The sequence below is a fragment of the Uloborus diversus genome, chromosome 7 (assembly GCF_026930045.1).
Source record: "Uloborus diversus isolate 005 chromosome 7, Udiv.v.3.1, whole genome shotgun sequence".
Taxonomy (NCBI): Eukaryota; Metazoa; Arthropoda; class Arachnida; order Araneae; family Uloboridae; genus Uloborus; species Uloborus diversus.
The window spans coordinates 127013948-127032429 of NC_072737.1; positions in this window are offsets into that span (position 1 = coordinate 127013948).

The window sequence follows — 18482 nt, forward strand, 5'->3', positions numbered from 1 at the left end:
GATCCGGTAACTTAACTGTTTTACTGGTAAGACTGTGTCATTTCAGGGGAATGGAGAAACGAAGAAATGGTCAACAATAACCGCTACCTACTGGAGTTTAGGGTTCACCCACTGGAGTTAGGGTTAAGATTTCAACTCTCAAAATAACACCAAACAGGCAATTGCTTCGTTAAAATGTAAAAGAAGAGAAGCAATTTTCACCCGCCATACATTGACGGGCGACTTTCTAGTTGAATTAAATAAAAACATCACAGAAGAATCTGAAAGCAAAAAAAAAAAGCAAGATAATGTTTTATCAAAATTGATATTTTGCATAAAAACATAAGATTAGACTTTGGCACACAAATAAACTTCTGTTGTATGCTGAAAGACACGACTTCTAGCCAATACATAGTGTGGCTCTCATAAAAAGATACTTGACTTTGGAGGAGCTCTTTTATGCTTGGGTTGAAAGAGGAGAAATTCGTAGATTGTCAAAACTCCAATAATCATTATTTGTAACGCAAAAGCAGCTTTTCTTGCATCCAGGTCTATCATTTAAGCTTCAGTCACTCAAAAGATAATTTAACAGAGCCAGACTCTATCATTAGATGTCTTTTATCTATTTTTTATATTTAAACAGAAAAAAAGTAAGATAACTAAAATGGAGGTAGTTACATAATTGAGTTTACTTCATTCGCTCTATTTCAAAGTACAGTAGAACTCCGATTATCCGAATCAGTTGAAATCGGACCCCTTTCAGATAATCAAAAATTCGGATAATTGGATTTTTTCCCGAAAAGAGGTTCAACTTCAATTATTATTAAAGGCGTTTTGAAAATTTGAGGAAAAAAAATGTGCGCCATGGGACGCTCGGCAGAAATGATAACTTTCATAGGATTAAATTATTATCATTATTTAATCCAATGAAGGCAACAATTGGCTTATGGTAGCTATAATAAGCAACGGCATTGTTGTATTGTACGTTATCTAAAAATCTTGCAAAGACTGCATCAAGTACAGTTCCGTTCAGCATTTGAAGATCGTGTTTGGATTGATTGTATATTTCGTTGCGAGTGTTGTTGCGTCTGTTGCTGATGTTGATGCACATCTGCAACGACTTCCATTTGAATAGCCCTAAAATGATGATTTGTAAATAAATATTGAACGTTTGAATACGTAAGAGAGAGAGAAAGGTGCTTGTGCTGGTTAGATTTTTATTTAAAATAATTTTGGAAAAAAAAAATAAATAAATAAATAAAAATAGAACCGACTTTAAAATTTTTCTAAATGAAAAATAATTTTATTCTTTGATCACCATTCAGACTACTTTTAAACATAAGTTTTGATGTCGGTGCAAAAACAACAGATTAAATGACGCATCGTTTATAAACGTTTCGTTTGTCAGAAAAAAACTTACGAAACTTACGAAACATTTTAGATTTTACTCTGTGATGAAAAAATTAAAGTTTTATTTACTATTTTGTTTTCTCGGCCGTCCCCAACCAGCACGTTGCGTAGTCTGCGGGGATGAAGTTCGATTAAAATATGAACACCTTATCACAGTTTAAAACCCTAAATGAAGCGAGATATTTTTAGTATAACTAATCGCAAATTTTTTTTTTTTTTGAAAATAAATTTAGAGATTAAATGCTGTTCTGAATATATATTGTTTGCAATGTTATTGGTATTATATTGTATTATTAAACTCACCTTTCGTTAGGAGATTGCGTTATGTTTGCGACGATCATCCATCTTCTGTTAGTTTAATTACTTTTTCTACTATCACTTAACGCTTAAAGCTGACCAAAAGAGTAAAGAAACAAAATTTCCCCGACCATGCGCGCTTCTGTCGTATACGCGAACGAAAGGAATGCCAGACGAGAGTTGCGCCGTTACACGCGTTATGTCACAAATCGGTTTACCCTCCCATAAGAAGTTATCACTTCAATATTTTTAAAGAGAACGAGCTTTTCATTAACATTAAAAAACTTTGAAACTAGATCATTATGAGGCAATTAGAAGCAATGGGATGTAAGTAGACATTTTCAAGTTTTGAGTAAAACGTGTTTAAAGATAACGTCCTAGGTAGACTTTCATTGAAAAGTTTTTTTAAATCATGCTGTATAACAGTACCTACCAGGGCTACTAGTACCATCTCTTGCTCCAAGACAGAAGAGAGGTTCATCTACCATTTGTACTAGTTATCTCCAAATTTTTAATTTTGCCACTTGCATCCCTTTGCTTATCACTGCTTCATTTAGAGTTTTTCAATATCCTGAGCCTATTTTTTGATTTTTCCAGCCACAGTAACTCCAGATAAGCAAGCTTTTGAAAACAAGTGCTTTGGGAAGGGGACATGAAATTTCAGGTATCGATTCCATGCAGTGGTTTACAAATCCACTATGAGTTGATTTTTTAGTAATTTGATCATAAATAAAACAGCTAAGCGTTGCATTCTTTTCCAGCTTTTTGTGCCGAGTGGAATTGTTAATTTTCTAATATTTTCTACAAAGCTCGCACCTCATCTAGTCAGGATGGGGTCGTTTCCAAAATTTTAAAAGTATTTTTTTCTGAAAGAGCATGCTTAAAAACATAGGCTCTGACTATTTTAAAAATAATTTGACTAAGTTTACCATTTTTAAAAAATTTACTTTAATCGGCGCGCTTTCATTGTTTACGCTTCAACCGATGACATCACAAATGATGAAATGTCATTCACTGTAGCCATTCTCAGAACGTAATATTTAATTCGCTTCTTTACTCACGAGTACTAGCAACGATATGGTTGATAGCAAGCGTAAGACGCAATATGTCATTCGCTTCTTGATTATCATAGCGTAGAATCGCGGGAGACAGATGCACAAAATGCATCATTTGTGACGTCATAAAGACTACGCCTTGTTTGAAAAATCGGACATTCAAAAAAAATAATTAAAAAATAACCGTTGGGAAAATGAAAGTATTTTCTGGGTCCATGTTATTTTTTCTGCTTGTTCTATCAATTTCAGTGACTAAATGTAGTACTTTTGACTGAAGGAAACAACCCTATTGTCCTAGGATTGCCTCCATCTTTGGATCATACTTGACGTCATTATGTTTTTTCAAATAGTTCTCTTTCATAACGGAAATATACTCATGACAAAATAAGGAAACTGATTTTTTTTTAACACGAAAAAGGTCAGACTACTTTTCTTAAAATATTTTTTTTAATGAAACTCTGAAAGCGATTCGGATAATCATCGATTCGGATAGCCGGAGTGCCAATAATTGAAGTTCTACGATCTAATGTGTATGACAATCCAACAGCATCTTATTCTCAATAACCTGAGAAAGGCATCCTACAAGTTTGAATTTCAAACGTTCCAATTGTCTTCCGTCTATAGCATGACAAACACCTATGAGATAATTGAATGATGCGCAAGCAACCTCAAAGACTTTCTGTCAATATTTGTCAGAATGCTGATGATTTCACGTTCACGACTAAGGTAACATATAGACAATGTTCTCGTCATAATGTCAAGTACGTACAGAATTATACATCTCATGCTAGGTCGCTATACTACATTCAAAGTTACATAGGAAGCTGCTTATGTGACGCAATATTTTGTCATTTTAAATGCGTTTTGCATGAAATAAACCACGAAACAAAACTTAACACTCCCTTAAAATATATTTACACCTATACAAAACCCGTCAAATAAATAAACCAAGCCATTAAATAGGATTTAAAGCTCCATTAACATACAAAATAATCTGCTAAATAAACTAAACATCTTTAAAAATATATATAAAATAACACGCTACATGTCCTGAAATTTAAATAAAAAAACTCCAACTGCGCAAAAACCAAAAAACTAAAAAGAAAAAAATATTTGCCCAGTAGTTTTGAATTTTATCAAATTAAGTACTACTGAATAACTTCAAAATTGAAAAAGTTTTATAATCGATACACACATAAGTAGAGATAAAAAATTTCCGGAAATTTTGAAGTGGCGGAAAAAAACCGGTTTTTTACCGTTTTTTTCGGGAAAAAATGGAAAAATTGATTTTTATGAATAAAAATAGGGTTTCTTAATAACTCTGTGTTTCTTGGAACATTAAAGGATTAAACATTAAAAAATATATGTAATCCACAAATCTTCTTTTTCTGTTTGACAGAAGTACACATAAAGGTAAGTTTAAATAGGAAAAAAAACCTTTTTGTTTTATAACTGAGAGCTTTCTTTGTGAAACACCAGAAATGAGCCAACAGGGCCGATCCTAGCAGGTGTGCAGAGTGTGCGCCGCACGAGGGCGGCCAAAGCAAGGGGCGGCCGCAGGCCGCATCATATAGTTCTTATAATCAAACAAAATTCCTCAAGAATTTCTCACATGATAACTTATAATAAGTAGAATAAATGTGCTGATTTTTAAATGTTCAATTTTCAAAGTATGTGTCGATTTCCCGACAGCATAGCATAGTTTAAGAAAAATAGAGTGTTAGGGAACATTGTGTTGGTTTATTGTCCATTAATATCTACGACCAAAAAGACAAGAGTGGTGCAAGGCGCATTGTTTTTGACATGATATCGTCTTTAGAGTGGCCGCTCAACTCATTAGACCTCAATCCCATTTATTATACTGTATGACCTATTTTAGAGTCAAAGGTCTCCCCTAAACTACACATAAGTTTGGACTCTCTAAACCAATTGCTTTATAGGGAATAGGATTAAAAAAAGGACTTGCGGTCCTTGAATGAAAATTTCAATAAGCAATTGCACCTCTGTATTATTTCAAAAGGCGGCAGTTTGAAACCAATTAATTTACTGATTGCTAAAGGTCTTCTCATATTATTATTTTTTGTGTTTTGTTAATTTATTCATTTTTAATAAAATTACATGAAAAATTGCTTGCTCAGTAAGGATATTGGTTTATTTATTTATTTATTTTTTTGCAAAAAGTAGTTTCTTGATCTATATGCAAATTATATTATCATACAGCAACTTGCATTATCAACGTTAGGCTTTATTTTAACATACAAGGAGGGGGGTGGCATCAGCATTTAAGTATGAGAAATTTCTAATCACTTTTTGCGGAAAATTTCAATTAAAACCTCCTGAAAAGTTGGAAAAATCAATTTTTTCAATTTTTCCAGAGTGGAAATTAATTCCTTCGGAAAAAAATTTTTTTTCCCGTTTTCTTTCGGAAATTTTTCGTTTTTTTTTCCGACTGTTTTCATCTCTACACATAAGACAAAACATAAATTCAAAAGCAGAATAGAAGGATCAACAGTTGGGGCTCATTTTATTTTACCAATAAAGAAACCCTGTAAAATTTGAATGGGCTCCGACTGTTGATCCTTCTATTCTGCTTTTGAATTTTTGTTTTGTCTTATGTGTGTATCAATTATTAGACTATTTCAATGGTGAAGTTATTCAATAGTACTTAATAACATTCTAAACTACTGGGCGATTTTTTTCTTTTTAGTTTTTTCGGTTTTTATGCAGTCGGTTTTTTTTATTCAATAATTAATTTTTATTTTACCCATTTTAGTTAATTTTCATTGACTTTGCTATTATGATAATGAGACGGTAAATTTTACAATCTTTTTGTTTCATTAGGAAAGTTTATATCGTGAGAATTATTAAATAACTTGCGGTGGTCTAAACTACTGATTATTAGTCCCTCTAGGGACCTAACTTGGCTTAAAGCTACACATGCTTGACCTTTAGCAAAAATATGCGAACATAAGTCAACCGCAACTATATCAACCACAGCTATATAAGCTCATGATGAAGCGAGCTCGGAAACGTCGTCAGCCAAATCTTTCTCGCAAAACTAAAACCGTCCATCAAGAAAGTACACGCCGCGAAACTCAGTCCCCAGAATCATGACAAAGACAAATGCATTATGTTAGAGATGAAAATCGAATTAGTAGGACTATGTAAACAAAAAATTCAGGCAGCGAAAACGCTACCAGCATTTGTCGCCCGCAAGTTGCGTGCGACACGATCCCGAACTGACAATATAACGAATTGTTGTTATATAGTGAATTTCAATTACTGTCATGTGTTTAGTGACACTCCCAAGGTTAAGCTAAATCGATTGACGTAAGAATCATCGAAATTGGCCAAGACGTTTAGCCTCTACAGCTCCACATAGGAGCAAACATATATACATACATAGACTCATAAACACATTACCCTCCTTTGTGTCACGCATGCGCAGTCGGAACAACTTTTGCTTTAAGTTTTATTTTTTACTTTATTTATATTTTTTCCCTGAGGATTTGAAGGAGAGGAAATTAGTTAAACATCAGTAACAGGTAAAGAATCTTTTTTAATGATAATTATCACTTGGGGATTGAAATGAAAATGAAAGCTTAACACATTTACTTAGAAATAAAACATAGGAACAATGAGACGTCATTAAGAAAGTTCCAAAAAAAGGTGAGAAAAAAACTGTCTCAACTTTATAGAATAATTACCGTTCTTTAATTGGAAAACTAATTAAGACTGAAAATATTCCTTTTTCTTACAGGTATACATGTATTACAATCTATTATGCAAAGACAATCTTTCTAAATTGAGTTTGATACAAATGGAACAAATTGCGTTTTTTTATAATAACAAACTTAATTTCTCAAAGATAAACAGATTTTTAGATTTAAATTCAATATCTTGTTTTTATTTCCATCGAAAAGTTTGAGATAAACGGTAATTAATTTACTTCAGACTTTACAGTTTCGTTTCAGCATATTAAACTAGTTTTAGTTAAGTTGATTTGAGCTAAAACTGTTACGTTAAATGAACAAAGTTAAATGGCTACCTGACTGCTACTTAATCTTGGGAAATTTTAATTGGCTAGCATTAAAACTGCAGGGAAAAGTGTTTTATCTAATAAATGAACGAAGTCAAATCATATTATAGCATAAGACTAGAGAACTCTAATCATCCAAATTAAATTGAACTGACCCCATTCGGATAATCAAAAATTCGGATAATTGTATTTTCTCTGAAAAAAAAGGGTCCGTTTTAATTAATTACCGTATGTACATTTAAAATGTGAGAAAAAAGCTATTTTTAAGAGAAAAAAAAGCTTTTAATAAACTAAGAAAATGAAAGTCAATACTTTTACATGATAAGTGAATACAAGTGCTACAAATTTGAATCCAGTAATAGAGCTGCCTTGTGAGAGAGTGTCTCATCGTTCCAATAATCTTAGCGCTGTGCATACACTAATTTCATGCAGGTAATGACCAGGGGTGCCCACAGGGGGGGGGGGGGGATTATGGCACAAGTTGCGCCATCTAAATTTTTGCGGTTTTTTTTTTAAAACTGTTTTACTTATTTATTTGAATTGATTTATTGATTTAGTTTTAATTTAAATTGATTTATTGATTTATCTTTAATTTAAATTGATTTATTGACTTATTTTTAATTTAAATTGATTTATTGATTTATTTTTAATTTAAATATTTTATTTTATTTTATTTCAGTTTTTTTTATTCTGTTTATATTTCATTTCCTTTATTTATTTAGTTTGCGTATGTGTGTGTATGTCATTGGCGTAGCACATTTTTCTGATAAAATATCAAAAATAGCAAAAACTAAAAATAAATAAATGAATAAACAAATACAATTTTTGAATAAAAAAATATTTAAAAAAATAAATAAAATAAAAAAAGAGAGCTGAAAATAAAATATAAAAGGATGGATATTTATTTGGGGGGGGGGGGGATTTGCGCCATGAACTTGGGGGGAGGGATGGGCACCCTTGGGAATGACAATAGCCCGGGTAGACACAATCATTTTTTTGCGAACCTCAAAACGTTGTCTTAATTTTTTTCAGAAGATCTGAAATTAGTTCGGATTATCAGTGATTCAGATAGTCGGAGTTTGAACAGTTGGAGTTCTACTACTTTGAAATTAAATGTGTGAGAAAACAGTTTTATAGCTTACATTTGCTAAATGAACTGTCAATACATGTTTCCGGGCTACAAGGATCCCTTTATCAATGGAAAGCTGCTAATTTCAAGGATGTAAGTCATCAGAGTAAGAGGAACGTAACATTCTTCTTCTAAAGTGTTATTTACCGTTGGATGTAACGTTTAAGAAAGGTTAAAACTGTCTTTTATTTTTGGGCAGCGAGTATGAAAACCATGTCTTCTGACCAATAATAAATACAACTATGAGCTAACACTAGCATGCGAAAATTACGTCTGCAAGCTGACTAATAAGTAAATGTTTTCTCTCCGCAATAGGGAATTTGTACATGGTATAGAGAAAAATAGTTTCATCTCAATTTGAATCTGTTATTTTACTGGAAATCCCTTAATAGGTTAACAGGGATAAGTACAAGTCATTAAACGTTTATACTGACAGCATAGACACTTGACAAAAGTTAGCTAGTCCTACTTAACACATGTCGTTGAACGACTGGATAAAGCCCTAAACAATGTTGTAAAATTCGTAGTCCAGGCTTCCTTTTTTTGTTTTTCGAAATATACGGCCTTATGTATAAAATATATTCCTGAGTCTAAGTCCTAAAACTTGGACAAGCTGAATGATTGAACTTTCGAAATCTTGTCGAGTAGGAAAATTTGTAATTATGTTTTTTCCCCAGAGATTGCATGAACGCCCCCAGGTTTCGTAGACACCCGCAGAACTACTAAACGCTATTTTACATATGCTGTTAGAACTCTAAATGTATACGTTACTGACTTCGATAACAGACATACCATTTCTAAATACTCGACTGTTGGGAAACAGGATTTATTTGTAAAAAAAAAAGTAGTGTATTCAAACGTTTTTGTGACAAATGTTTCCCAATGATACTCAATAATGACCAAAACAAATGTTAATTTTATTGCGTACTGCAAACTTATCGCGCTTGTGATAGTCCGGGAAGAAAACTCACATTGCAAAAATTTAATGGAAATCCTCAGTATAATTAAAATTAAGATTTCAGTTGGAACTGTTTTCCGCATAACGTAAAAATTCAATACTTTAAAGTTTTCCAGAAGAATTAATTCCAAATGAAATTCTTTGAAACGTTGTTGGAAGATAATTTGCAAGTAAAATAGAAGCTCGGAACTGAATTAGAAGGACTTATATTTCTGAGAGAGAATTTCGGTTTTCTTGCGAGTAGTTGTTTGTTATTAGCTGCAAGAAGAAGTTTAAAGTTGGGAGAAAGAAATCTATTTCTCAAGAGGAGAAATCTGTTAAAATAATTTTTCTCTCAAATTTTAATGTGTAGTATTGAATAGAAGTATTCATTTTCATAAACCTTAGAACGTCCAAAAGAGAAAAATAAGATAAACGTACTTTGATTGCGTACTGTTGTGATTCAGTGCTCTGTTAACATCAAAATGCTGCATTTAATGGCCAAATATATATATACAGTAAACTCCTGATTATCGGCGGTCGGTTTATTCGCGGCTCGGATTATCCGCGGGTCTTTTCACTAATTTTTTTAACGGTCATTAAATGTTTTTTAAACGTATGATTGTGTTTTTGTTCGCTTTTAGCTTTTACATATGTATATTTTTTACATTCAATGATAGTAGATGCAATGTAGCAATGTTTTTAGTAAAAATTCAAAGTTATGTGTAAGTGTTATTCATATTTTTTAGCTATTGTATACAGTAGCACCGTATTTTAACTATTATTAGGATTATCCGCGGTTTTCGGTTATCCGCGGCTACCATGCCACCCTATTCCGCGGATAATCGGGAGTTTACTGTGTATATATATATATATATATATATATATATATATATATATATATATATATATATATATATATATATATATATATATATATATATATATATATATATATATATATATATAAACATTCAGCGGTTTTCAACCTTTCTTTTATACGCGAACCGGCAACAACTTTTGAAGGAAAAAAAAAATCACGGACCGATAATGTTTTTTTTCTTTTCTGTTCTTTTCTTATTGTCCCCCCCCCCAAAAAAAAACTTGGATTTGCGGACCGTTAAAAAAATTTGATTTTTGACAGACCGGTGATTTTTCCCACCCTTTTTTCCTTTTATCTTACAAAGAGTTGAAAAAAAAAATCTACTCGCGGACCCTTAAATACTTGTGAAAAATTTTTTGTGAACGGCTGAGTTTTTTTTTTTTTTTACAAAATAATAATAATATATTCATTAATACATATGTAAATAAAATATTACTTGGTGCTAAACCACTGTCACAAAAATATTTAAAGGTAAATTACAAGACAAGTTACTGTAATAATCTTAATTGTAATAACATAAATGGCTACTTCTGTTTGTATGTATGTATGTCCGGGGTAAACTTCAAAACTACTGGACCGGTTTTAACCATTTTTTCACCATAGATAGCTAGATTATCAGGGAGCAACTCAGGCTATAATTTATTACTAAAAACTTAGTTTAAAAAAGTTATGATGGAAAACAGTAAATTTCATGTAATACCCCATCAAATGATTAAATATAAAACCCATTTTTACAAAAAATTCGTGCCTAACAACAGCAATATTAAAAGTAATCATGATGAAAATTTTTAATCAAGGCTTCTCCGGATTAAATATGAGTTTAAATTCATTTAAACATTTGGAAACTGCTTTTTGCATACTTAAAAAAACATAGTGGAGAATTTTTTTTTCTTTTTTTTGTGTGTGTACTATTTAATTAAATAAAACGCACAGTTTTTTTTAGTGATGTTTGTTTTTGTTAGTTCACATTTTGGAAATTCTTCAAATTTTATATGCTTCAATTCGTGCTTTCGTTTCTAAATGAATACTCGTTCATTCTTTATACTTATTGCTATTTTACTTTTATGGGTAAGGAAGAAGCTCGATTTTTATTTGCGTCAAAGCGGTGTGTTTTGAGTTTTTTCAGTTAAAACAGAAAACGAAATGAAATAGCTATTGTTTCTCACAATTATTACTGACCCAGGCAACGCCGAGTATTTTTGCCAGTTATTAATAAGTGATTAAACGTTGCTGAAAAATCATAGAAAAGTGCAAAAATTAAATTAAAAAGAAAATGCATTTAAAATATGTTGTAGTATAGTACTATTACTATTACGTTGTTTTTCTTTTCCCTTCTTTTTTTTTGAGTAAAAAGCCGGTTAAAACACGTGTAACGATCCGGGAGATATTAGAGATCCTGTAGTACATTATAGCTGGCCATGGCATGCATTTGGGAAGATAAATCTTACTAGTGTTTTGTTAACAAGTTTTTATTAAATGCAAAACTTGGAATAAGCGTTAAAATAAATAAATAAATAAATTTAAAAAAAACCTATCCTGAAAGGGAACGATATAAAAAGAAAAACGCGAATAAAAGAAAAATAAAAAGATTGGGGAAAACTATAGGACCATTCCACAGAAAACGGTCATTTTGTCTTGCACGTGACGCTTCATGAATATTTCATTAAAAATAATACTTTAAAATATTAATGAAATTGTTTTTTTCTGCCTATCAAATTACAAACTTATGTGTGATCTCTTAAGCAAAAAGTTCCGTCATTATCCTTTAAAATTATTACTTTTTAATGAAATATATGAACGTCACGTGCGGGACAAAGGGTTGACATTTTCGTGGAATGGCCCTAATGGTACAACATCAAAATCTGTTAAAGGAGTTGATTGCGGGGTGTAAGAAGGCTCTGTTAACATGAGCTGTTTTGCTACTAAGGCGCATGGATCTCATAGGGCTCAAGGAGTTTGGTTCCATTCACCAAATGTTGTCTGACCCCTTCAGGCTCTCTAGACGATGTATAGAAAACGCACAAGAGCATGTGACTAGAGGGTGACTCTTGTAGTTGAGATCAGGCCACACTCTTAAAGTCCGAGTCTCATTTCCGGTTTCACAAAAAATCAGATGGCAATAATCTGTTGCGACTGACGATTATGAATGCCACCAGCTACTAGGATTTCTCTTAACGGATCTTTTAATGATGGAATAAATAACAAGCAACGAGTAAGAGAATGTAAGCTTGGTATTAAAGTACCTCAGAGAAGGATTATTTCAAGCTATTTACAAATGGGGTGGTTTCCTTCAGAGAAAAGTACTACTTTTAGTCATTGAAATAGATAGAATGAGCAAAAAAAAAAAAAAAAATACATGGACCTAGAAAATACTTTCATTTTCCCAATAGTTTTTTTAATTATTTTTTTAAAATGCCCGATTTTTCAAACAAGGCGTGGTCTTGATGACGTCTCAAAGGATGCAATTTGGCGCATCTTTCTACTACGTTTCCACGTTATGACAATCAAGCAGCGAATTAAAATTGCGCTCTACGCTTGCCATGTCGTTGCCAATACGCGTGAGTAAAGATGCGAATTGAATATTTTACTCTGTGAATGGCAACATTGAATGGCATTTCATCATTTGAGATGTCATACGACAGAAGTGTAAACAATGAAAGCGCAACGATTTAAGTAATTTTTTAAAAATATTAAACTTAAATAATTTAAAAAATGGTCAGAGCCTATGTTTTTAAGCATGCTCTTTCAGAAAAAAAAATACTTTTAAAATTTTGGAAACGACCCCATTATGCTTAATATACAATCGAAAAAAGATAATTATCGAAAAATAATGTATGTAAACTTTTTTTTGAGTCAATATTGATATAAGACTGCGCGATTACAGAGACACAATTTTAATACGATTAAAGTGATGCCTTTAGCTTTCATTAAATATCTCAATGTTTTTTCTGAAATTCTAGTATGAAGAGTAGACATCCGAGTTTTTCCGAAAATTTGTAATTGGCACTACAATTTTTTTTAGTTACTTACTCAGAGCCAATGTTCGTAGATTTAAAAATATTTAACACGTTCAAAACTTTTTTCCCCCTCTGGCAAAGTTGAGATAATTACTACAGACGTTGCAAGATTTACCTCTTTTCAGTACTGACACCGCATTACGGCGAAACAACAGAACTGCCAACCCGAGCTTTCAAGAATTGGTTGATGAAGGGTAAAACTAAATCTGATAAAATAATTTTGATTTTTGAGATTTCTAGGAGATTGTTTTTCTTTAAAAAGGCAATATTTAAAGATTCCAGTGTGATGTTACTAATCACTCTTAATCGAAATAGATGATTCTAGCATACCTGAAACACAAAAATGTGCACCTAATGTAGCAGCATTCATTGTAACAAAATTCTTTCATGAAAAAAAAAAAAATCGGTTTTAACAAAGTTTTTTCTTTTTCTTTTTTTTAAGAACATTACACTGCAAATCTTCAGACACTTTTAAACACGTTTTGAGCACGAATACTGCTTCCCATTTTTAGGACACTTTGAAGCACTTTTTGGAAGAGTTCTTAAAACACTTCTGAGAACACTTATTTGGTTCAGCACACTTTTTTTTGTGCATTTCGTTTGACAACAATCCTGAGGATCTACTGTCAACCGTCGCCGAGCATTGGACGGTCTTCGACCAGGGTACGCCATCCTTTTGAACTGGCTTCGCTGCACCAATTTAGTGCAACAAAATTTCTATGAGAGATTCTACCGGCTAGAAGTTAAAAGAAAGATGTTGAAATTATATTTGTACGAAAGAAAGCAATGATTTTCCATGTGTGTCCAACTGAGTTGCAATTTTGTTCTCAATTAATCTTTCAATCTTTTCTTAAATGTGTTTCCAAGTTTAAAGTTAGCAAACATCCTGAGCGGGACATATTCTGAATAGATTCGGAGGACATTTAAGAACACTTTCTTTTAAACGGAGCACATATTTTACCGCACATTCACGCAACTGGAATGATTTTACTGATTTCAAGTGGTCCAAACGCGTTTCCAATGCATGCTGAGAGTTTGCAGTGTAGAGCAATTTTTGATATCATGTAATAGGTTTTTTATCTGCTTTTAAGGTAACTCTAGCCTTGTTTACATAGACGCTCTCTACCCCGGAAAAAAACTTGCTTTTAACCATATTCGGTTTTTTGCCGGGGAATGAGGATCAACTGGAATAAAAGCGGGGTTTTTTACCCAGTATTATACTTGGCAAAGCGAATTGATTTACTAGCTGGCACGGAGTACCTCCCTGCTAGCTGGGTATAGTTGCGAAGGATGCTGGGTAAATCCACTTTCTTGGATACAGGGTACAAGCTCTTTTTGCATGTGAAAGGTGTATTTTCCATCCGTTTTTTTTTTCGGAGTTGGAAAGGGGAAAGGCGTGGTACAAAAGTCTAGTGCAAACGCGACTTCTGGGACAAATGCAGCTTAGTTTCTGGTAATTTTTAATGTTGATTATAAAAAATACTTACCCTCAAGTAGTACGAATTTGTACCAGTGTGTAAATTGATTTAAAATTTTACTTAATTTATCGCGAAGACTTATTGCCCTTATTGTTGCACCTCGAGAACATTTAATGTGCTGAGTAACGTCCTCAGTCTATTATTTATTTTTAAAGGTGTGGTGGTTTACTTATTTTTAAAGGTGAAAGGGTGCCTTCTTTTAATGAGATGTGAGCAATATTGGTGAGTTTCGCATTCTGTTACACATAAAAGAAAGCAGAATCGCTCATAACCTTTCAAAAACATAAAAATAACTGTGTTTGACATCTTACCTCTGTATTTGGAGGGACGACGCAAAATGGTTCAGAAACAGAGAAGACAGAGTAGCAAATTGCAGACATACTTGTGGTTGTTTAGTTACTTGGATTTAACCTTATAAGCTTCAAGAAATCTTAGGTCATGCATTTGCTATCGCTGTTTGTTCTAGCCATCCTATCGCCATTGTTTTCATCAGGGGATTGTATTGTACACATTGTTCTACTCCAACATTAGCAGAAACATGAAGATGAACAAAGATAGAATTAATTTGAATATTTTTAATACAGAAAAACTGAAAAGTAATATTTTAGTTTAATAAGTTCTTGTTTCTACTCAAAAGACTATAATATACACAGAAAAAAATAATTTTATCGCGCATTTTAATTTAAATAAATTTTCTATTTTACCGAATACTATAAGGAATTAGAAAGCAAATAACTTTTTTCATAACTTAAATGTACAGAACTTTTAGTTAGTTTTCTGCGAGCGCCGGTTAAATTTTTCTTTTTTAATTTCTCTACATAACTTGCCCTTTTGTAAAGCATGTTATGAAGAAAGACACTCAAATTATGCAAGACTGTTTCTACATTTATTGTTTGTATGGGTTTGACATAAATATTTGCATACTTTAACTAATCATTAATACTTATTTCCCCAATATTAACTATCTTTATTAATAATTAAATGAATAAAAAGTACATAACAACTATATTATATATTATTTATACATTAATTATAAATAAGTTATTTACAACAAGTGTTATAACATGTAATAAAGTCCCAATACTGATAAATGGAGATCTTTTGAAATCACGCTTTCACAGAGTTATTATAGGAAAGCAATTTTGTCTTTGAATGCTTCAGCTTCTGATTGTGAAACTGCAGATCCACAGTTTTGAGAGAGTTTAGGCAGAATTGTGTGTTGACGAAACCCAAATCTGTTGATATATCAAAAGCTTTGTAAAAAAGGTGAAACCTTCCATTTGCAACAAATAAAGAAAACGTACCAAACACGAGTGAAATGATTTCTTTCAAACAAAAATAATCTGTTTTACCTCAAAATATTCCAATCAAGCAGCTGAAAAACATAAGAAGAGGGAAAAAAAAAGCAAAACGAAACAAAGTCCTCCTCCTCCAGCTAGAGTTTTCCCCCTTTCTCTTGAATTACATGTATAAAGTTTAATTTTAACAAAAAAAAAAAAAAAAAAAAAAACATAAACGTGAAACTTTGGCTTTTTTTTTGAAGGAGGGGTGGGGGGAGGGAAATGTAATTTTTTACGTCACCTTATTCCTTTTAGTTCCTTTCGTGGATTTCATTTCAAATAATCTACAGAATTTTTTTCGCTTTAGTAGTTCATCTTCAGATCAAACATTTGGAATGTTTGCGTATTGTAAGGATTTTGCGTTTAGAAATACTTTCTCTGAATTCCTTCACTTAGATAAACTCCTCCTGAGAAATGCGTTCTCTTTGGAATTATTTTTTCCCTGGAAAAAAATGTTTTGATTTCTTTTGAGGGAAAAAATGTAATCTTTGAAGCCTGCGAAGCTTTTTCCCTTCTGACTGTGAGATTTATCCCTACCTCAATATTTGCGGGGGTAAAAATGCTTAGCTGGCATATGCGCCTATTTGATAATGTACAATATTTCGGATAATAAATAGTTTTTTGGGTTCAATTTAAAACAGCTGAAGAAGAATTTATAGAAAAAAGTACGTAGCATGATCCAAAAGTACAGGTTGTATAAAACCTTAGCCTAAATAGTTCACATCTCGTTGGTAAAAATGCATAGTCGATCAAGGTGACTATTTTGAAAGTGGATATGCTTCGGTGGTGTGAATTATTCAGGGTAAGGTTTTGTGCAACCTGTCCCCGAACTTTTGGATCGTACTACGTATGTGTAAATCTTAATATATAAAAATCTTCTGTGCGGACGTTTGCCACCATAAGGCTTTTAAACGGCTGGACCCATTTTGATCAAATTTTTTGGTGCATTTCTACTGTGATTTGAAAATTGCAATAAATAAATAAATAAATAAATAAATAAAATAAAAGAAAATATTCAAAGTAACTTAACGTCTTGGCACTTATCGACTTAATTTTCTGAATTCCTTCTTATAATGTAACATTACTCTGGAAACAAATTTGAGAAACTCCTTTTTTTCATAATTAAAAAAAAAAATTAAAAAAAAATTGAAAGTTAAAATTGAACCATTTCGATATTTTGCTTTCAAATTTAATTTTTGCACCATGCATGATGTTTACTTAAAAGTCACTAAATTGAAACAAATAAAAAGTGATAAAACCGAATCTTTAGAATTATTTCGAAAACCCTGCTCTACTTACATTTTCTCTTATTGATGAAAGGTCGAAAATCGAAACATTGGTTTTCGTAACTATCGCATCTTATTGTTTTAAACCAGCTTAAAAAATGCAGTTTAAATGAAGCACCAAACATAATGACGTGAATAAATTACTAAAACGCCCCGAATTGCCGAAAAGTCTCCACATATTCGATTTACTTGAAGATTACATCGTAGTAATAACGCAACAGTGTTGATCTGAGGCGTCTAACTCGGTTCGGCGAAGTTATTTAATGCATAGAATTCTTGATTTGAATGTAGACACACACACAAAGCCTTAGTTACAGCCAGTCTGGAGACCGAAAGAGCAAAATGGTTTTCCAGAGAATTTGATAGAAGTAGAGGAAATTGAATTCGTTAAGTAGATGAACTTTTCTAGAAGTTAAGCACATCTTATTTCTGTTAGAAAGATCAATATCTTAACTGTTTTTTATTTTTGTTTATAAAACTATGAAATAATATATGGTTTAAGTAAATTAATGGCTTACTTTAATAAATGTGTGTTGACTATGTTACGATAAAAAATGATCAATGTGTGTTGACTATGTTACGACTAGAAAGTCCTCCGTTAAGGTATGACGGGTGAAAATTGCTTCTACTCTTCTACATTTTAACGAAGCAATTGCCTGAGTGGTGATATTTTGATGGTTGAAATTTTAACCTTAACTCCAGTTGATAACCCTAAATTCCAAGAGATAGCGTCAATAGTTGATCTTTTTTCGTTTTTCATTCTCCTAAAATGGCAGTCTTACCAGTAAAACAGTTAAGTGATCGGATCCAGTTCAGCCTTGTCAAAATAAAGCATTTCCCTGACATGTCCGACATTAGCAAAAAATATTATCAAACTATCATGCCGTGGAGCGAGTTTCATTGTTGATGACGTCAGCATTACTCGATCATTAGCTGTTATATATATGAGGATATTAGGCGGCCCAAAGTGGGTAGGTTAACGAAGAACGATCGAAAATTGTAGTTTTTGGCTTTTTATCGAAAACATTTTGGTTTTATTTCCTAGTAGGGATTGTGAACTTTAAATAAAAAATGATTCTTGTCTTATTTACAACACACTATTTATTTATTATCAAATAGTACAAACCCTTGAAAAATACGCTTTGCCGTACCAAGGGGCCTAAAGCGGCTAAGCCGTTCGGGTAATGCGGGTATGCTTAACTAATTTTGGTTTGGTATATTTGTCAATCAAATATGAAGTAATAAATAATTGACTCAACTGACTAGCTAGCTGTCATCATAAAAAAATAATAATAAGTTAGATTTTCACTTTAAATTGAATAAATATAAGTCGGCACATTTGTTTATAAAACATAAAGAAATACTTGATTAAATCAGTAGACTAGCTAATTGCCATCGTAAAATAACATTTTTGAGTTATACTTTTCCAATTTCATAGAAAATCTAAGTCAATACATTTGCCAAAAAATAAAAAAAAAATCGGGTATACCTGCTTTACTTGAAAGCATGCTTTTTATTTCAATAATTATAATCATAAAAAAAAAGATAATCGTAGTTTATAGGTGGATGGTGTCAAAATAGTAACGTAATATTATTGACAATTTAAAAATTAAGCTTGTCTTCGACTAAATA